Source organism: Phalacrocorax carbo, chromosome 1 (genome assembly GCF_963921805.1).
Source record: "Phalacrocorax carbo chromosome 1, bPhaCar2.1, whole genome shotgun sequence".
NCBI classification, from domain to species: domain Eukaryota; kingdom Metazoa; phylum Chordata; class Aves; order Suliformes; family Phalacrocoracidae; genus Phalacrocorax; species Phalacrocorax carbo.
In genome coordinates, this window is record NC_087513.1 from 81,025,386 (window position 1) to 81,047,565 (window position 22,180).

The following is a 22,180-nucleotide window of genomic DNA, read 5'->3' on the forward strand; positions in this document are numbered from 1 at the left end:
CTTCAAGGAACTCTGCAAGATACTGTAATGTTACTGTGTATCTACTTAACAAATTCAACATTATTTTTATCAGCCTTCTTCAGTTACTGAGAATGGCAGTAGTGGTGTAATTTTCTTAGCACAGAGAAAACTGAGTAACTATATATAACTATTGATACTTATTACTGGTCATTAAAATAGTATTGAAAAATTTTGAGACACAATATTAATGTAATCATTTTAGTGGAAAATCAAAACAAAAGTGACTTCATTTTTTTCTCACCTACCAGATTCTGACACAGAAAAAAGTAACAGACACCTGATAATGGTCACTATAAACCATTCAACTGGGAAAAATTAGAAAAAAAATTATAATAAGCAATGCATTTACTTTTACTGATTTTCAAAACGGAGAAAATGAGCTAATTAGACAAGTCTGCATTTTGAAGGGACATTTTTCCCTTACATATGAAGAAAAGTATAAAGTTAGGTATATTATATACTAATTCTCATGACCCAAAAGATACAGCTGTGCTTTAAAAACACAGTGAAAATATAATTACCTAATTTAGCCTGGTAAGAGCTACTTTTTCTTGGATTTTTTCCCAGAATATGATTTTTCCTTCTGCAAAAACAGTATGGCAAACCCTAAAAAAGAAAAGGAACGTGTTACAGAGATGCAAAACAGAATACATTTATTATAACATAACATACCTAGGGATTACTGCCTTCAGTAATCAGTAATAGAAATCTGCAATCATCTGTATGAAGAGAATAACACCTTGATAGTCAAAAAAGTGAAATCTTCAGTTCATTGCCAAAACAGGAGCAGGCAGTCCTAGCCTGATAGCGTGTTTGAACACCATTCTGGAACAGATCTCCTGAAGTCCTGAGAATCTGAATTTTCACTTTTACTATTACAGAAACCAATGACATTACTACTGATAAAACTTTATAGAACTTCTTGAATGTCCACATATTAATGCAGAATATTAAAAAGGTTCTTTTTATGTCTTTTTTCCCCTTTTACATCCAAGAAGAAACTCTACCAACTGGCTGACATATATAATGGTCTTTAGCTGGAATAATACTGCAGTAGATTAACTAATGCAGAAAACAAGACTCTTTAGAATTGCTGTTTTTGTCTGCTGAGGATGAATGTTTCAGAAATGTCCATCAAACTTTCTACTTGTATAGTGATTCAGGTACAAGCCTTTTTTTTTAATGCATGGTGCATCTTGTAAAAAGACTGATGAAGATGCATGTGTTATTTTTTAAAAAATAAATATATATATTATCACCACCTTTGGGAACACTGTAGTCAGGTGTAAAGGGACACATAGCCTAAACCATCATATTTTCTGTTTCTTCATGTAGCATGTGATATGAAAGTTACTGCAGTGTGGTGTTCCAGTGCCATAATGTCAAATCTTTTTTGTTCTGTATCTTTGTGCTGGTTTTGGCTGAGAAGGGGTTAATTCTCTTCACTGTGGTGCCTGTGGTGGTTGGGGACCTTTCCAGCTTCCCACGCTCTGCTGCGTCAGCGGGAGGCTGGGAGGGGCAAGGGCAAGGCTGGGGCAGCTGGCCCGACTGGCCAATGGCATGTTCATTCCACATCATGTGACCCAATGACCAGTATATTAAGGGGGGCAGTTGCAGCTTGGGGAGGCATGGCATTGGGTGGTTGTTTTGGTGGTTCCCCCCCCTGCCCTGGGTTTTGCACCTCTCGTTGTTTTTCCTTTCTGTTGCATTTTTGTTGCTGTTTTTTAAAAAACTTATTTTAATTATTAAACTGTTCTTATCTCAACCCACAGGCATTTCCCTTCTGATTCTCTTCCCCCATCCCACTGGTGGGGGAGTGAGTGAGTGACTGTGTGGGGCTGAGCTGCCAGCTAAACCACGACAGCCTTTTAATGCACTGTTCATTAAATAAATACCTATTCAATTAGATACTGAAACTGTTTTGTCCACAGAATAGTTAAGTACTAAAAATAATCAGCTAAGTTTCACCAGCTCATCACACTATGGTACGCCATTAAAAACTTGGATACTCTGCCTTAGTTTTTGCCACTTTACGCCACGTCCTCTCAGCACCTTGCAGCCACTGCAGCCAGGACTGTGCAAAAACTTATCTTCTCCTTCTGTGCAGACCGGGGGGTGGTTTGATCTTCACTGTGCAGCCAGTTCTTGATTCATTTCCTGCGATGACATAGACGGGTGGCAGCTGGTGTTAACTGAACATGCCGCTGCTGTTTGGGGGCAAATCTCGAGGCAACGAGCCTCAGGCCGGGAGAGCAACCACGTTTTGACTGTGAAGGCTCCCTCCAGGGGCCGAAGCTGCTCCGAGACCGGCGCGAGCTAGCCACTCCAGCAGCGTCGGGTTTCCGGGACTGACTCGGTAAGGAAGAACAAGGCGCCGTCCGAGGATGCCCAGCGACGGTTACGGCCGTTACGGCAGCCCGACACCGGTTGCTCTCCCCGGCCTGGACCCTCGCCGCCACCCAATCAGCGACTGCCGCCTCCCAACGCGCGCGTGCGGGGCCAGCGCCACGTGACTCGCGGGGTGCCGGCGGGGCGGGGCGGGGGGGAAGCGGCGTGAAATCCACATCCGGGTGAGGTCGCGCTGGCTGGGGTGGCCGGGCGGGCGCCCGTGTCCGGCTCGAGCGGGTGGGGGCGGTTTGCTCCGTGGTGGGGGGCGGCAGACGCGCGCGCTGCCCGCCCGCCCGCGGGCGGGCTTAGGCTCGGCGGGCTCGGAACGCCAACGGCCCCGCCGGCCGCGGGGTCTCTGACAGGGGCGGCCGCGGCGCGGGCTGAGGGGGAGCGGGGAAGGTGCCCCCCGCCCGCCTCGGCAGAGGCTGCCCACCCGTGGTGGAGAAGCCTGGCAGGGGAGGCAGGCGCTCTTTACCGCAGGTTCACCGCTCTCCCTTCACCGGGGTCGCGGGGCGTGGAGCTGGCGTGGCGCCGGCGGTGGACGAGCCTGTCTGCAGCGGTTGCAGCAGGTGATTGTCTCTGCGAGGCCTGCCTTCGCCTGCCGGACTCCTCCAGTGCTGCCCCCATGCCCTCCCTGTGCCATAACTACGGCCCACCGGCATCGATATCCGTGTGCTGCGGCGTCTGTTCTTAGGGATGCGACTTAAGGGTTGCTACAAAAGAGCGTTTGAAAAGTAGTTTAGGGGGAGCAATAGGAGTCTTTGCTCCCTGCACCAGAAAATTGATATCCCTGTCAACAGGAAAGAGAATCTTGTGAGTAGTTCTGTAGTCCAGAGGTTTGGAAATCTTGGCTATGACTTCTCTGCTCCTCTGCCGCTGAGGCCAAACTGTGCATGGCCAAATTTTCAAACATTGTCTGGAATCTTAAGTTGTGGTGAAATATCTAGTTGGAGGTGCATCTGTGCCTAATATCTGTTACTATAAATGGAATTACATGTTGAAGTATTTCTGAAAATCTATTTGAATCTAAAGGCATCTGAAACATTTCTTATAAATCTGGCCTTTAAACATTTCCGGTTTTGAGGCTTCTCCTACGTATAGTAGGTTTGACTACATCCTCTTGATACTTCAGCACCTGAGCTTAACCTTTTGCTCTGGGATATCCAGAGCTCTGTGCACCTCTGAGTTCTTCTCAGGAGACTGTGGTTTATCATATAAGCAGTTTTCCTTTCCTATCTTAGTAAGTTCTGCCTATCATCTCACATTGCGAATGTATTTCTTTGATTCTTACTGCAGCCTTTTAGTGGACCTTCAGGTAGTTTTTGTCACTGTGCTTGAACACCTGTTTCTGTAGACCTGCTTAATTGTTTGTGTTCTCAGCACTTCCTGGCTGTTTTGCTTTCTCCTCCTATTCAGATTTTGTTCATCTGCATACATTTCTTAAACTTACAACTCTGTTCTGAGTGCCTCCATGTCCACATTTTGAATGTCTAAGTAGCTGTTGGTGCTAGGATTTTAGCACTTCATTGTTTTTCTTCAGGGATGTCAGGTTCTAAGTCACTAGTAAAGGAAGCAGACTGCTGACTGTTTTCAAACACACTTTGCAGGGTAGACAATGTCTGTTAACAAGTACAGTAGTGGACTCCATGCTGGTAGGATTTGAAAGAAAAAAAATCACAACAGTGTTCCAACAGGTGATGCCTGGATGCACAATGAGTAGTAGGTAATCCCGGAGCCTTTTTCAGAAACTCTTGAGGTTCTTGAGAATCTGGTGCAAGTTTATTTTACGCTATTTTGAAAAGATGATGATTAAATACAGGAAACTAGGAGAGTAACTTGTGTGCTGTGTGCCTCAACATGGTGTTGTGAATAGCCCCACCAATAATGCTGTCTGCTGTTAGTCTGGGACATCACAGCCTCCGCATGCTGATTCCTTCTACCTTAAAGCTGAGGTGGTAATTTACTGTAGCTCATCTGATGAGGTTGGTGGATTTTGTATGTGTCAGGTTGAGGCACTGGACGTTAAAATAGAGCTTGTCACCTTTGGACATGTTTTTATCCATATCTTTAGTCTGACCATTGCTATAATTAAGTTTCAGGCTTCTTTCCTGTTTAACGCTACCTAGAGAAAGAAATGATTGAAAACTGAGTGTACCTGGTGATAATTTACATCTGTGATGTTCATAAACCTCCACAAGGATTTTGAGACATATTGTTCAGTCAGTGCCTCACTAGAACTCTCAGTTCAGTTTAAGTACTTTTGCATTTTCCTTGATTGTTTTCTACATGTCTTTGAACACCGTGGATTGTTAGACCAGCTCCTTCGCGTTTCTTTCCAAGTGACACAACTACTGCCAGAGCTTGGTGAAGAATAGATGTTGTCTAGACAATGTTAGCTGTTTATGTGGTGTCAGGCTGACGTTCAGGATGATGATAGCTACATAGATTTGTAGGTGCCAAAATTCAACTATACTATAATGCATATTTCTGGTCCAGAAGAATAATTGGATCGCAGTCTTCAGGGCAATAACTGGCATTCTCCAAATGTTTACAGAACTGCTAACACATCTAAGTATGGTGTGTGTCTGAGCAGTTGGCTTGATTCCTCCTGACTTACTGAAAACCAACTTCCAGGAAAGCTTGCGACACAATATGGAAAAAAGTTTGTGGTATGATGGAAACAAGGTTTTTGTGACTCTTGAAATGTAACGTTCACAATACCTTCCTGCCCGTGTTCATTTGAGTCTGTTCAGGTTCACAAGGTGGTTGTTTCAGTCTGTAGTGGTCTGATGTGCTTGTGTATTTTGTCATCTGCTATTGTCCATTTGTGCAGTTTTTGATGCTTAAATACCCTTACAAGACAGTTCTTTCTGCTTATGTAAAACTAACTTGATCATAACAATGAAGGAAAAAACTCTTGTTAAACCAATCTCAATATTTTTTTCAGCTATGTTTTTCCTTTTGTGTAGGGCTTTTTCCCTAGCACGCTAGAGGTTTCAGGCTGCACAGTGTCAATTTTAAGCCATGCAGACTAAATCTACCTTTAAGTGCATTTTAAGTGGTAGATTATCTAAAGAAGTGTTGCAAGGTGGCTTTCAGACACGGTATTTTAACATGTTACATTTCACTCCTATGTTACTTTGATATTTGTAATCATAAGAATGTATCCAAAATTCAGGACGGGTTGTTTTTCCCTTTTAGTTGTCTCACGCTTCTGGAGACCTAGATTTATGTGGAAATAACTCTTGCTTGTGTTAGTAAAAATAAATACCTTAAATTTTAAAGTTGGATTTAGTTTTTCTTATAAGGTCTGTCGCAACCTTAATCTTCCTTTATCCCTTTGTGTCCTTTAACCAATGGTTACCTGCTCTCCAGACCTGACTCACCAGAAGTGGTGCTGTTTTTACGGAAAGGAATTAAGTGACTTGTTATTCTACATTAAGAAAATTAGAAGTATCTAGACTAATGTACAGTAGGATTCATATTCTTTCTTTGAAGAGTTTGGGTTTGACCAATGTGAAGAATTTTGTTTTTCTGACATTGCAAGCTTTTTTCCTTTACATTGTTCAGTTGACGGATTTATTTTTTTGAGTGACTGAAATGAATTCGGGGGGATCTGTCCACTCTTCCAATTAAACCAAGGCTTAAAAATGTAAATTCCATTTTAGGGTAGGGTTGGAGAAGCAGAATTACCTACCCATAAATTTCTTTTTAAGCAATCAGGCAACTTTTTGAATTACTTTACATGTACTTGTTTGTTAAAGTGGTGATGGATATTCCTAAAGAGATTTTTAAGGATGGCATTTTTATAGAACTCTGCAGTTTTTTAGCAGCTGGATGTGGCATCTGTCTGCCTTAGTTTGTTTGCGTGCATGGGGCTAATATTTCCTGTTGATCACAGTTACAGATACTGTCTAGTAAACTTTTCAAGCCTTTGAAACAGCTAGAGGAATGGTCATAATATTTATAATAGTGTTTTGGATCCTCAGAAAGAAAAAATGTTTCTCATGCCTGTATAATGCCAATATAAGAAAAGCTTTTGCTATTTGTCATTAAAGTGATCACAGTTCAGTTTTTTATGTCTTTCAGAGAAGAATCTGGAAACGGCTTTAGTTTAAGTTGCTAATTTCAGCCGATATAAATATGTATTCTGTTATGTTTGCACAATGGTCTATGTTTTAAGAAAATCAAGTATGTCCAAACTATAGTGCTAACTTAATAAAAAAGGATCTAAAAATCTCTGGCATTAAAAAAACCCTCCACTTACTGAAAATGATACAGGATTAAATTCTGAATTTTTTTTTAAGAGGTTCCCACTAGCAACTCTAGTAATAGTTTTAGAATGTAAAGTTTTCACCTGTTCATCACTTTTCTTGATCAAAGAACCAAATCTGAATATTTTAGCTAATCTTTGTGAATCTCCTTGTCTGATAACAAATGGCATTGTAATACTCCAATATTAGCTAGGCAGGCAAGTTTTCAGATGCAGCAAAACATAAGTTGTCTTGTCCAATTCTTCTGACTTTAGGCTCAGGAATATTGTTTTAGTGCCATCCTTCTGGAAAACACAGCAGGTTTTTGTGCACATACATAAACTAATTTTAGGTGACTATGTGACAATAAAGGTTGGGGCTTTTTGTTTGTTTTAGGAAAAAGTAGTTAATTATGCTGGTAGTAGGGGTGATTCCAAATTGTGACCATTGCTTCTATTAATCTTCCCTTTGGATTATATAAGGCTGTAGTGGAGGCTGTACAGGGCAGAACAATCTGTACTGGAGACCAGATTGCTTGTAGTCCATGGAATACAGTTGGAAGCTGGCACTAATGGCTGACAACATTAAAAACTATTTTCTTCGGAAACAAAGGATGTAGGGTCTGCAAGCACATGCTAAGGTAAAAATCCTCCAAACCCAAATTCTTCCAATTGGAAAACTACTACTTTCAAGGCTGTAGCCCTGAATCTATTACTAGAGCTGTTGCTTTTACTTTAACAAGGGACTTAAGGGATTTAATGTGATGTGTTATTTTTATAAAAGCACTTCACAGTGGCATTACCACAGAGGATGTCAATGTTTGAGTATGCTTATTGGTTGTGTTAGTTTTTGTATATATTGAAGAATTGTACTCTGATCATGAAATATTGCATTCTTAAGAGCTGTTGTGTGACAACACAGCCATGCCAAGGCACTACTGCTTTTGTTCTGAATAGAAGCAGAAAAATATACAATTTGCAATCATCTGTTTAAAGTAACGATAAACTTGTATGAAAATGTAATGAGAATTTCATACTTCTATACGAACATTGTGAGCTGGAACACATGTCCTATGAGGAACGGCCAAGGACTCTGGGCTTGTCTAGTTTGGAGAAAAGGAGGCTGAGGGTCGCTCATTGCTTTCTACAGCTTCCCAAGGAGGTGATGTGGAGAGGGAGGTACTGGTCTCTTCTCCCTGGGATCCACTGATAGGATGCGTGGGAATGGCTCAAAGCTGCGTTGGGGGAGATTCAGACTGGACATGAGGAAACATGGTGTGCTGTGATGGATGGTTACAAGCCCTTTAGGAGGGAGGGCAGGGCGGGCAGGGTGGGGGGTGGCATTGTATGTAGTGGAGGAGCTGGAATGCACAGAGCTTGCAGTTGCCGATGGCACAGTTGAGAGCCTCTGGGTAAGGTTTAAGGGACAGACAAATGGAGTGGATATTGTCGTGGGACTCTACTACAGACCACCCAGCCAGGAGGATGACACCGATGAGTTATTCTTTAAGGAACTAAGGGATGCCTCCAAGTCATCTGCCCTTGTCCTTATGGGGGACTTCAACTTGCCAGATGTCGATCATGGGAGTACCACACAGCTGGCACAAACAGGTCCAGAAGATTCCTAAACCATCTGGACAACAGCTTCGTGGTACATGTACTAAGGGAACTGACCAGGAAAGGTGCCTTCCTTGATCTGTTGCTTATTAACTGAGAGGGTCTCGTGGGTGAAGTGGAGATTGGTGGCCACCTTGGCCACAGTGACCATGAAGCAGTCAAATTTAAAATCTGTTGTAGCAGGAGGAAAACTGCCAGCAAGACCTCATCTCTGGACATGAGGAGAGCAGACTTTAGGTTGCTCAGGGAACTGCCTAGTAAGATCCCCTGGGGAAAAGCTTTTGAAGGTGCTGGGGTCCATCAGTGCTGGTCACTTTTTAAGTACCACCTCCTAAGAGCACAAGAGCAGGCAATTCCAAAGTGTAGGAAGTCAAGCAGGCGAGGCAAAAAGTTGGCTTGGCTGAGCAGGGATCTTCTAGAAATAAGGTGAAAAAAGAAAGTATATGGCTAGTGGAAGCAAGATCAGGTGACATGGGAGGACTACAGAGATTCTGTTTGCCACTGTAGGGAGGAAATTAGTGTGGCCAAAGCTCAACTAGAGTTGAAGCCAGCCAGTACTGTGAGGGACAGTAAAGAGGGCTTTTAAAAATATGTTAATGGCAAAAGGCAGGCCAGAAATACCATTGACCCATTGCTTGATGAGCATGGTCACCTCACAGTCAGGGAAATAGACAAAACAGAGATGTTTAATGCTTTCTTCCCTTTCATCTTCAATACTGATGGTGGCCTCAGGGACACCCGGAGCCCTGGGCTAGTGAACCATGACTGTGGGAATGATAAACTCCTAATCAACCCCAAACGTGCAGGACTTGCTGCTCCAGCTGGATTCCTATAAGTTGATGGGGCCTGATGAGATTCATCCAAGGGTACTTAAAGAGCTGGCTGATGTCATAGCAAGACCTTTCCCAATGATTTTTCAATGCTCTTGGGAATCTGGAGAGGTCCTAGTTGACTGGAAGCTGGCAATCGTTGTCCCAGTCTTCAAGAAGGGCAACAGGGATGACCCTGGTAACTACAGGCCTGTGAGTCTCACTTCTGTGCCTGGCAAAATTATGGAGAAGATTATTCTGGGAGTCATTGAAAAAATACCTGAAAGACAACAGTCATTGGTCCTAGCCAGTATGGGTTCATGAGGGGAAAATCCTGCTTAACACACTTGATTTCATTCTATGACAAGGTTACCCACCTAGCTGACCAATAGCCAGTCAATGTAATCTTTTTGGATGTCAGTAAAGCTTTCAGTGCTGTCTCTCACAGTATCCTTCTGGATGAAATGTCCAGCATACAGCTGGATAAACATGTAATGCAGTGGGTGAACAATTGGCTGATGGCTTGGACTGAAAGGATAAATGGGGTTACATCGGGTTGGCAGCCAGTCACTAGCGGGGTTCCACAGGGATCTATCTTGGGGACGGTACTCTTTCATCTCTTCATAAATTACTTGGATACAGGAATTGAAGGAATCCTAATTAAGTTTGCTGATGACACAAAATTGGGACAAGCTGTTGACAATCTCGAGGGTAGAGAGGCCCTGCAGAGAGGTCTGGACAGACTGGAGAGCTGGGCAATCACCAACTGTATGAAGTTTAACAAGAGCAAGTACTAGATTTTGCACCTGGTGCATGGCAACCCTGGATGTGCATACAGGCTGGGGAACGAGAGGCTGGAGAGCAGCTCTGCAGAGAGGGACCTGGGGGTTCTGGTCAATGGCAAGTTGAACATGAGCCAACAGTGTGCCCTGGCAGCCAAGAGGGCCAACCGTGTCCTGGGGTGCATCAAGCACTGCATTGCAGCCGGTCGAGGGAGGGGATTGTCCCGCTTTACTCTGCACTGGTGCAGCCTCACCTCGAGTACTGTGTGCAGTTTTGGGCACCACAGTACATTAAGGATATAAAGCTACTAGAGAGTGTCCAGAGGAGGGCCACAAAGTTGGTGAAGGATTTAGAGGGGAAGCCGTACAAGGAGTGGCTAAAGTCACTTGGCTTGGACCAAGTGGAGGGGAGGAGGAGGGGCAGGCACTGATCTGGTGACCAATGACAGGACCTGAGGGAATGACTGGAAGATGTGCTGGGGGAGGTTTAGGTTGGATATTAGGAAAAGGTTCTTTACGCAGAGGGTGGTGGACCACTGGAACAGGCTCCCCAGGGAGGCAGTCATGGTGCCAAGCCTGACAATATTCAAGAAGCACTTCAACAATGCCCTCAGAGACACAGTGTGAATTTTGGGGTTGTCCTGTGCAGGGACAGGGGTTGGACTCAGTGACCCTTGCAGGTCCCTTCCAACTCAGGACAGTCTATGATTCTATGATTTCTTTACTAAGAGGGTGGCCAGACACTGTAATGGGCTTCTTAGAGAGGTGGTCGATGCCCTATCCCCATCAGCATTTGAGCCATTTGGACACTTAACAACATGCTTTAGCTTTTGGTCAGCCCTGAAGTGCTCAGGCAGTTGGACTAGATGATCTTTGTAGGTCCCTTCCAACTGAAATATTCTATTCCATGCTATGAACACTCTGAGAAAGAGGTGCAGCTCTGAGTGAGGATACTGAATAAATGTGAGCCGGAAGGGGTGGCAAATATTTGCTCTAAGCTATGGACTTTTCAAGAAAATAACTGCGGTAGACATACTGGCTGTTGCACATGTTCTTTTGGGCACACCATATGAAGGAATGAGAAATCTTTAAGACGGTGAGAAGGTTTAGAGATGCTTCATTTGTTGTTACGTACCCAGAATAGGTACCTGTTTTCTGGGAAAATCTTGTCATTAACCCTTGCTGAGGTTGGAGTTCATGCTTCCCTGGTACTCTTTGGGGCTTGTCATAATGTCTAGAGGTGTCTCTGTCAGGAACTACCTCCTGAGCCTGGGTGCAGAGAATTACTGTTACAGTCTGTAAAGGCTATTTTTAAAGTACTGGAAATTGCTCAGGGATTTTCTTGTGCCTTCATTGGGCAAAGTATATTCTTAAAGATTATGGTGTGTAACTGCCTCCTACAAATGAAGAATTGGGGTCCTGAATTCTCTGTCCACATATTTACATGAGACATCTGTGATGCTGAAGAAAGCTTAAAGCTTTGGAATTTTCAGTGGATAAATGGGGTTTCTTCTGGCTTTATGTCAGCACCTGAAGGGAACAGTAACACCAGGGCAATGTGTTTTTGCAGTTTATGATTATATAAACTGATCACAGATTGATTCTGGCTACATGGTAAAGCATTAGGAAGAAAGTAAAGGAGGCAAAATGTATTTCATATTTTTTCCCCCACAAATTAATTCTGAGATGAGCTGTGTCCATTTTAGAAATGGGTTGTGGAGTCGCACAGAATTAGTTGTTGTTCCCTGAGAGTCTGGTGGATTTCAGCTTTCAGTGTGTTATTGCAGAATTTGTACTTATTGTCACTGTTTCTACTATGGTTTGCTAATATTTTTATGTACCATTAATGTTACTAATAATGACTTAATTAAATGTAAAAACAAAATGTAAACACTTTATTAATTTTTATTAAAATGTTTCTTTAATTTATTTTGTAACTGAATGTAAAAAGAAAAGTAAAAAACTATGTTGCTAATTGACAAACTCATTAAAACTTATAGGACCACTCACATTAGAAAGGCCCAGGACTGTAATTTGCATTTAACAGTCCATGGAGATACGAGAAAGCATTAGTAGGATCATGTTGTGATTGTGCTTTTGCAGGTCCTATTCTGAAAAATGATTAAGGGACTCAAGTCTTTCTAAGAGTCTCTGTTTTCTAAGTTGATTTTCTTGTATTTCTGGTGCTCATTGAGTTATTATGATATTGTGATGAAAATGTTCTCAATATTTAAAAGCAAATAAATGTCACTCCAGGAAGTATAAATATCCATCAAATGGAAGTTTTTTGTGGAATAAAATGAATAATTTTGTATTGGAATTTTGTACATATATTGTATTCAAAGGTGAGAACGGATTATAATATTATTTTATAATTAGATTTCCAGATTGGGTTATATTTGTGTTGAGACAGGTCTTTATCATCTTCTAGGTATACCTTTTGCCTTGTTTGGTACAGCAGCCCTTGGAATGCCTGCATTTTGGAAAGGCGATGTTTTTACCTGAGGTCTTTGAAAGTCAGTTTTCATTCCTTTTCCACATTAGATTTGCAATTACCGCATGAGTAGTAGTAGAAAATGGAGAGGGTTTGATCTGTGATGTGGTTGGAGCTTGTGGCCAGTGACAGTCCTGTTTAAAAAAAAAATAAATCTTTTGTGTTGTAGGGAAAACTTTCTGTGCTTTACTTATAGAGGATTTACAGACTGACTTCAGAGAGAAGTGTTTTCAAAGACAGTAATGACTTTAGAAAATATTTTTGTTGCTGACAGCTTTTTATTGTTTTGTTTTAAGGCAACAATCTGTAAGTGATAACAAACATACAATTCCTTATTTAAAAAAAAGGCAAAACAGACTACATGCATTCTGATCTGTTAGCACAAACCACTGGTATTTATCTGGTGTCCATCTGAAGTTTTCTAGAAGTGTTGCAGCTTGTATGTTTTTTATTAGAAGTATTTATAATGACATTCTTAAGGAGTTGAGGGTAGGACAGATCAGAATGCCTTGGGGACATAGTGATGGGGGTCCAGAATCTATCACTTCAAAATCAGTGGTCCAAATTCAGTCCAGCTTGTTAGAGACAAATTTTTTTTTGTAAAAGGAGCTGGGGAGTTGAGCAGGTCATACACACCTATGATTTTCATTTGTGTTAAGATGAACTGCTGCTTGGTTAGTAGCTGTAAGATAAATTTCAGGACTGGCTGTTCAGTGTTTTTATCTTTGGGTTGGGTGTTTTTGTGTTTTGGTTTTTTTCCTTGTTTGGGTTGTTTTGTTTGTTTCTTTTGTTTGTTTGTTTTGTGGTTGGGGGCATTATTTGAAGAAGTCGCTTCCTTATGGCCAAGATGTTGGAGTTGGGTACGCATTTAGTTGGGCAGATGTGATATAGCAGCTGGGACTAAGACTGTATTCTTGCTGTCTTTTTGTGTGTATTTTTGCTGAAGAACTCCAGGCACATCTGATGTAGGACTTAAAATATAAAAGCAACTGAAACTGCTGACAAAGAAAAGGAGGATGGTGGGATGTTTTTCTGATGGTTTTTTTTGTTTTTTTTTTTTTTTTTCAAGTAAGGTAAAGATCCTGTGTTCTCAAACATCTTAAGAGGTAAGGGAAGAAATACATCTCATAGTCTTCTCTGATGAGAGAACTCTGAGGACAATTGGTGCCCCTTTGAAATGCATTTTATGCCTTTTACTCTCTAAGCAGCAGCAGACTTCAGTTTAGGTTAATGGTGGCTACTGTCTTAACCCAATTATGAAAAGTGACTATAATCCCATGATCCATTTAAATGCAGAGTGAAACAGATTGCTTAACCTAGCTCTGAAAGTAACTTCACATTTAAAAACCAAACAAATAAAATACCATCACCTCAGAAGCAGAAACTAATAACCCGTTGCAAGCAACTTTGTAAACAATTTGAACTCAATATACAAGGTTATGAAGGGATTCTCTGTTAAATGTGTTACAAACCTTAAAATTAGAATTTCATAAGCAATTGTTTTGTCTCCTTCCCTGGGCATTATATTAAATTGAAATAATTCAAGATAAAACAGTCTTTGGTCCACTGGTACATTGTTTAGATTTGTTTTCCATAGGCATGTACTGTTAAGGGAAAAGGAGGTGTTGGAAAACTAACCTAATCTTCTGCATATGATTTTGGCTCCAGTGGGTTAAATGTAGGAATCTAAATACATTGAGTGATAACAGTCCTGTTAGGAAAATAAAATAAATCAAAACTGCATTTGATAGATATGGGTAACTGTTACTGGGGACAGGAAGGGGGAATGACATGGAAAAAAAGTGGTTCATCTAACAGACTTCTTTACATGTTATATTTCTCTACAACAATTTCCTGATGGTTTGTGCAAGGGACTGTCAGTGTCTTTAGGTAATATCTGTCTGTGCTAAGTTAAGCAGCAGATTGTTTGTTGTGTCATTAGGCTGCTGTTAGGCCTGGACAGAGGACATTGGTCAAGTTAGTATCACTGCTGCACTTACAAGTTTATCACGTGCTCTTCTCCTCTGAGAAGTTTGTCCAAGGAGCAAACTTCCTTTCCATTTTTAGTTCTGTGGATTCAGGCTGAATATGTGGGTATTCTTTTTCTGACTGCTGGCCCTTGCAGTAGAGGAAGGGACTAAAAGGTTGCTGATTTCACAGAATCACAGAATGGTAGGGGTTGGAAGTGACCAACCCCCCCTGCTTGAGCAGGGACACCTAGAGGAGACTCCACAACCTCTCTGGGCTCCAGAGCTCCAGTTCTGGTGCTCTTGTCAACCTCAAAGTGAAGAAGTTTTTTCTCATAGTCAGGTGGAACTTACTGTGTTCCAGCTTAGGCCCATTGCCCCTTGTCCTATTGTTGGGCACCACTGAAGAGAGCCTGGCCCCATCCTCTTGACACCCACCCTTCAGATATTTCTAAGCATTGATAAGACACCCCCCACCCCCCAGTCTTCTCTTGTCCAGGCTGAACAAACCCAGGTCTCTCAGCCTTTCGTCATATGAGAGATGCTTCAGTCCCCTGATGATTTAATATGCTTTTGGTCGTAATGGCATCTGCAAAGTATGAGCTGTGAAGAACAGTGTAACTAATTTAAGTTACTGTGTATTTTGCTTAACCTTTTACTTCCTACATGTGTTTGTGTCTGTCCACAGTCCATCGAAAGGCACATGAAAACCATGCCTTGCTACAAGGTGTAGCTCTTATTTAAAAGACACTGTTACTGAGTGATATATAAAGTTTTTAGGTGTTGAAGAGATGAACGGTTCTGATTGTTTGCTAGAAGACATCCCTTGGTATAATAGTTGGTGAAATTTATATTCAGGGTACATTCATCAGACAAGTAAGTGAATTTGGATATGAACTGTTATCTGTGAGAATTAATATGTGTGAGAGAGTAAGTAATAACAGTAAAAGATGACACTGATTGACCCCAGCTTCAGGTAAGATTTGCAGATTCAAAATACAGGACTTCCGAGGGTTTGGAAATGGTTTGGTGATGCTAGGTTGTAGACAGTTGAGGGACCAAACTAATTTGAACTTCAAATAAGGGAAATGTACATTGTACTTATTCATTGCTAGTCAATTCTTTTTTTCTTCAAGGCCAGCAAAAAGGTACCTTTTTATACAAAGGCAAATAGTAATGGCTATGCTTTTCTGTTTGTATTTCTGAAAAACTTCCAAGGTAGTTAGCACCTAGAGGTTATTTAGTAGATGAGACAATGAGTCCTTAGCTCTGTTTGCAGTGGTAATGGCAAACTTAGACTGGGGTTCAAAACTGCTAAACCAATGCTGAAGTGCTTTGAATATTGATTTAGAAGCCCTTGCTAACAATATACTTTTGAAATAGTCTTGGTGTTTATGTAAATATGTATAGATGCCCTTGACAAAGACCAATGCTAAATTCACTCTTAAGCTGTTCCTCTTCTGCTTTCCATTAGAGGTTCTGTGGAATGGTTTATTTTCAAATGTTTCAGAGGCAAAAAGTCAGCAGACTACTTATATGCTGTGCTTGTTCTTGATTGTATTTGCTGTAGTTTTGCTACATTGTAATTTACACAAAATTGGTTGCTTGGTAAATAAGAAGAGGGTGTTGAACAGTGCTGCCAATGCAAGAGTACTTCTAATCAGAAGAATTATTTGGCTGTAAATTAGTTTCAAACACAATAAATTGTAAGGAGGAGAATAAGAAAAAGAACTGTTTTATCAGTATTTTAATTACAGTTGAAGTCTTCATAGAATGGGGGATGCTAATAAGTATATGCAAAAAGTAATTAGGAAAATATTGATTAAAGTGTTTGATCTGTTTGAAACCTGTCATCTAGTGCCATTAAGAGATTTTGTTGCTTACAATGCTTTTTTTACATGCTCTAGATTCTGAAGCTCTGTTAGCTTGTAGATAAATATAATAAATAATTGCTAAATAAACTTAATGTACTAAATAGTAAGTTCATTCCATGTCTCGTTAAGATTTTTACATAAGGTGAATGCAGGTAACAGCTATCCGATATTCTGTCTATTGTTGCCAAAACTGGGTCTTGTACTTCTTTACAGTTGAATTTTTCCTCATTAAATACTTTGCCAGGACACATGGCTAGAACTTATTTCCTTTATCTTGAGGTGAGGCTTGAGGGACAGATTGGAATTGTATTACTTTGAATTTGTTTTAGTATCCTTTTATATTAAATACCTATGTTTTCACTTAAATAGCTGTTATTTATCACAGAACACAGGCCAGTGATTTTTTTTTTTAATTTCTGAGGAAGAGAGACCTACAGTCTACCTATATGTACAAGGCTTATTCTTTTTTCAGATCTTCAACAACACTTTCCTATGTAACAGTTCTTCAGCTTAGTGTGTGTGTATAGAGAGAAATAAACTGGAAATCCTGTCTCTGAGGATTGGAATTTGGTATAGTTTTAGATGGAAGACAAAATATTTTAGCATATACTTGCCAGTTAAGCTTTTAAAAGGACTTTCCATGGGGTGCAACTTTTGAAATAATGCAGAGCTTCTGAAGAGCTCTGTGATATACCTGCCATAGTTCACTTGCTTTTAGTTAATAAGCTGCAGGAGCAAAAATCAGCATCTTGGCGTGATCAGCTATAGATTGAAGAAAACTTGACCGAAAACCAGCATTTCAAACTAAGTACAAGTCTTGTGGCCTGTGATGTGTTCTGCTGGTGGGTTTTCAAGTTTTTCTTATATTTCTGTCTGTTACATGGGAAACTATAAACAGTTTGGTTTGCCCCCCTGCCATGGGCAAGTTCTTGCACACTTCATTAGCACTAATGTATAGTAACATTGTAAAATGACTGTGGAAAGGGTCTCAGAAACTGAATTTAAAAACACTTGTTTAAAAGTTATAGTCCACTTAAAAATAATTAATGCAGAAATTTAATATTAGTTAGTGTATGATGAATGGCAAAATGAGATATTGATACTCCAGGATCAGATTAATTTTATTATTAGAAGGTAAAAATGTCTGGTTTAGGATTTATGTGAATGCTTTTTTCTAGTTAATGAGTGCTTAAAAAGTGATACAGCTGTCTAACTTTATTGATATTGGAGGTACCTGAGATTTGGTGGAGTTATCCTTATAAATACATGCATGAACTGCTTTTAATGTTTATAAGGAGGCCTGACTTGTCCTTTGTCAGGGTTGAAAGAGCAATATTGGATCAAGAACCACATTTTCTTTAAAAGAAGAGGCAGGAATTAGTGTGCTTAAATATAATTTGCCTTTCTGAATTGTTCATTTTTGGAAACTATTAAATTTAAATAGATGTTGTGCCCTGAAGACTTTCGTGTACATAGATCCTTTTTGTTTTACTCTCTGAAAATAGGTGCGTACGTGCTCTCTCTTTATATATACAAACACACATATGTTGCCCCAGTGGTACCCGTACAGTTGAGCAAAGTTATGAGTTGGTTTTTTTAATTATAGCAAGCAGAAAATTCGTAATATAAATCCTTAATACTTTCAGTGCACACTTATGGAAGTAAACCACCTTTGTCATGCATTTGAAAGGGGCCAAGGTAATACTGTTAGAAAATTAACTTCAGTGAAAGGTTTCAAAACGTTTTTACAAGGGTAAAGATACTGACCTGCTGGATGGCCTTAATGTATTCTAGAGTGTGTTTAAAAAGGGTTTAGGAAGTTAATTTATCCAGTTAGTGTGATGTGAACTGTATTAAAGACACATTTTAGTAAAATGGATTCATATCAAAGCTGAGTATATAATACTGAGTAGTGAGAGTGGTCAAAAATAAGTATAAAAAAATTTAAGTTATTTTTTATTACTGCTGATCTACATTGTGTATGTAAAACACACACTCAGAAATGAAGTTTTTATCTTTCTAACATACCTGAATCGTTTTTCTTAACAAAAGTTAACAAAGTTGTCACAAAAACATAACACATTTTTGTTTTAAATGGTTGTCTTCAGGTAGCAGCTATGCTTAAATTGTTCAAATTTCCTATAGGGTAAAACACACTGTGATCTGATTACAGTGTGTCGTTTAGAAGCCTAGATAATAAATAAGAGTTTATTTTAAAAACATGAAACTGTATTTAATTGTATGTCAGCATTGGGTCCCGTGGAAAAATGCACACATCTGTATTTAGCCTGGTTAAACTATAAATGTCTATGGAACATCTGGAGTTAGTAAAACTGAGGAAGGATAGAACACTGGCAGTATCTTTGTTACAGCAGGGACTACTGTATAGTTCTTGCTTATTAATCCAAACCTGGTTCCTCCATTAGGTTTGAATTATAGAGCCACACACTAAATAAAAAAGTGAGGGGAAAGGTGAAAGACGACCAACAGTTTACAGAGTTGAATTTAGTTATAGACTTTTGGCAGACTGTACCTCCTGTTCAGTATCCTAGTGACAGCCAGCCAGGCTGTGTTCTGAGCTGCTCTCATTAAATACACCAAATTTCTTAAAATTGTTTTGGCATTTTGGATTTAAAAAGATTTTTCTTTGTTCTTATTTAGTGAAATGTTTATTATAATAATTTTCTGTATAAGTTGTGCACTCAGTCATATTTGTCCTGGGCAAATAGTGGCCTGATTGTAAAAGTAGCCTGATGTACTAGTCATTATAAGAGAAGGAAAATGGTTGTGATTTTTCTATGAATATTTTTGAACAATCTGATATTTTAGAAAATGACTGGATTAGCTGAAGTTGTCCATTCACATAAAAGTTTTCTTAAAGTTTCTGAAGAAAATTATAGTAATTACCTGAAAATTTTAATTAAATGTGTTTTTTTATTATTATTATTGCATATAAGTATAGGGTATTAATGTTTATTGTTCAAATATCCAAGCTTTTTCTTGCTGACTTTATCAGGCGAAACTTGTCTTCATTGGGAATTTTGCTGACTAAAGACTATGTAATTGTTCAGTAATTAATGTAGTTAAAAGATATCACTCTACATGTTTACTCCTTGGAACCTGAATGTTCTGCCTGTTGCCAGAAGGGATCACTTCTGCACAGCAATTTTTGGATAAATTTCACTAGTTCTCTTTAAACAGTGCCATTTCAAAAGCTATTAAGCTCTGTGAATATATAAGGTCTTTGTTGACTTAAATAATTCCATGAGTTTTCAAGTACATTTTATACAAGTTCACTACAGTTTGTTATTTTGTTCTTGTATATGTATTCTACATGCATGGTAGTTTTATACTCTAGGATGAATATCTGTTAGGGCATGCATTTATTTCCAGTTTAACAAAGGTCTTGGAGGATATACAAAATTGTGATTTAAAATAAATTACATGGCAGAAAGAACAATTAGTTACCTTTAGACTGGGAAGGTGTGGAGCAATTTGTATTAGGCACGCTGTGATGAATGGATGCTTATCTGCATATATTATACTTCATAAACTTTGTGCATCCAATTTATTCTTCATGTTAGCTGTGAGGCAATGTACGTTTTATGAATTATCTGAGTTTTGTGTGTGTACATGCTAGCATAACATGGGGATGGATGTCCTTACTCCTCTAATACCACACTGCCATTAATGCCATCATTGCTGCAGAGAGAAGCACAGTAGAAGGCAGAGGCATTTTGAAGGTGATCCATGTCTGCTTAGTGGCATAGCAGAATATGGGGGTTTTTCTATTTCTGGAAGGATCCGCTTGCTAAACTTTGTTATATGATGATATTTTAACTGCTAATAGAATGGAGAAGTTGTGCAGATCTCGGTAAAGAAAATTGTTGGGTTTGTGCTTCTAGCGCATGCCTGGTATGCTCCCTGCCTTGTTTTGTAGGCTAGCTAAGGGAGGAGGCAAAATTGGAGGTATTATAGGATGGGTGGAGAATCTGGCTGGTATCTTGTTTGTTTGGGGATGGGGGAAGTTTAATTCTTCTTGAATGAGAAATAACTTTTAATTGTTAACTGATGAGTAATATTCTTGATATCAATGCCCTCATCACATACTTGGTATTTTAATTACTTAAAGGCCCTGGTAACCTGCTGGATATAGGAGCTCTTAGAAAATGTCGACCTTTTTCTGAAATGGGCATGGTAGTACCTATCCATCTTTGTCAAAAGCTTTGGGACTAGAGAAGAAGAGTATTCTAGAAATGCGTAGTAGGTATAAAGAGTCAATTTAGAGAAAGAAATTATTACAAAGCATTGTGTTCTGACTGAAAAGAAAAGGACTTAGGTGTTCACAAGCCCTAATCCCATTTTCATTCTGGCCTGATCTGTGATCTCTGCTCCCAGCTTCCTCATCATATTACAAAGGCATCAAGGACAATCAACCTTTTCCTTGAGGAGTAAATATATTTTTCTTGATTGTAACTGAGAACATGTAATTATGATAATATCCATCTGGTTAGAGGTCATGTGATGAAAGTGTTGTGTTACATGCTTAGGGGTAGACCAAAACTGAAGAAGGAAAAAAAAGGAAAGATAATGTGCACAGACATTCTGGCAGCAATGTTTTCTGTTGGAAAGCAGATTAGCATTTTTGTTTTACTTGTTCAAGGGTTGGGAGTTGGACAATGTAAAACATTTCCAGTTTGCTTCGTAAGAGTCATATGAAAATGAATTTAAAATCACATCTTGAGTTGCTTCTCCAAAAATTAAACATTCTTTTTAGAAGAATATGAAAAAACAAATTCATCTGCTTGGTGTGTGAACAAAAAGTCATTGAGCGTTCTTTTCAAGTATTAGTAAAGGGAGAAGAAGGTACAGTGATGCTGCATTCTTCCTTTCATGTGCAAGGGAGTAATGCCTGGTGTTCTCTGCTTCTGAGAGTATATTCAGAGCTTGCAAAACAAAGGAATGAAAGGGTTGGGGTGTTTTGGTGTTTTTTTTTTGTTTTTTTAAATGACCATTTGTGTTTTCAGTGTTTGGATTAAGCTTTCATAGAATCTGAATTTTTGGAGGGTGGGGGAGTGATGGGAGGAGGGGAGAATATTACTACGGTTATTTAATGTTTTCTGTTTTAAAACTAGAAACTGAGGTATGTAAAATCAGTAAGACTTGAAAGTCTGAGGCATAATTTTTATTCTTTTTGATAATATCATCTCATGTCAGAGAAGTAGGTTATTATCTTTTTCTTGCTTCAAATTAGTACATGTCCCTGTGAGAAGTGCTGTACTTCTACGGTTTGGAGAAAGCTGAGGGAAGGAATTTTATTAATTGGAAAAGTGAGTCTTCCTGTCTATTAGGAGACATACAGTGATAATAAAAGAATGCTATTTATTTCCATTTAGTACAATTGGTATCACATCCTGTTTTCCACATAGAGTTACCATGTGCTAGTGATTTTTTTTTTTATGTATCCATGGTCACCTGTCAGATTTTCTAATGTAAAGGTAGAATAATATTCTGTAAAGTCTGACATTTTGTAGTTTTGGCAAACTGTCTACGCACAAGTTAAAGGAAAACAATATCCTTTTCATAATATTTAACTATGAGGTTTAATGAGCATCCTTTATATTTTGACCTTTCCTATTTTATTTTATTTTTAATGGAGAGAAAAAGCTCCATTTTAACTACATATCAAGGTGGCCTACTGAATATTTAAGCTTTGTTTATTCACATGAAGGATTTTTTCAGGTGGAAGTAGTGTTGGATTTTAGAATCAGTGACTCACTCGGCACCAAATTTTCCTAGGCAGTGCATCATGCCAAAAATCTAGTATTATCCTGTTTCTTGTTGAACCCCCCCCGCCCCCCCCCCCCCAAAAAAAAAAAAAAACCCAAACAACACAAAAAACCCACCCACAAACAAACAAAAAATACCCCAAACCCCAATTTTTTTCTGTAAAGGGTATATTCTTTCTTAGTATGT

The 22,180-nt window shown here is 39.5% G+C and overlaps 1 protein-coding gene across 2 annotated transcripts in view; it reads left to right on the forward strand.

Annotated features, from left to right (window-relative positions):
- The first annotated feature begins 2,559 nt into the window (after positions 1-2,559).
- The window catches only part of CCDC91 (coiled-coil domain containing 91), a 160,201-nt gene continuing 140,580 nt past the window's right edge, over positions 2,560-22,180 (forward strand). The window contains exon 1 of one of the 2 annotated variants that reach the window (XM_064462006.1): positions 2,560-2,591. The gene's annotated coding sequence lies outside the window, so the exon portion shown is untranslated. Of the gene's footprint in view, positions 2,592-2,665; positions 3,223-22,180 lie in introns of those variants that run through there. The other variant, XM_064462017.1, reaches the window with a different exon arrangement.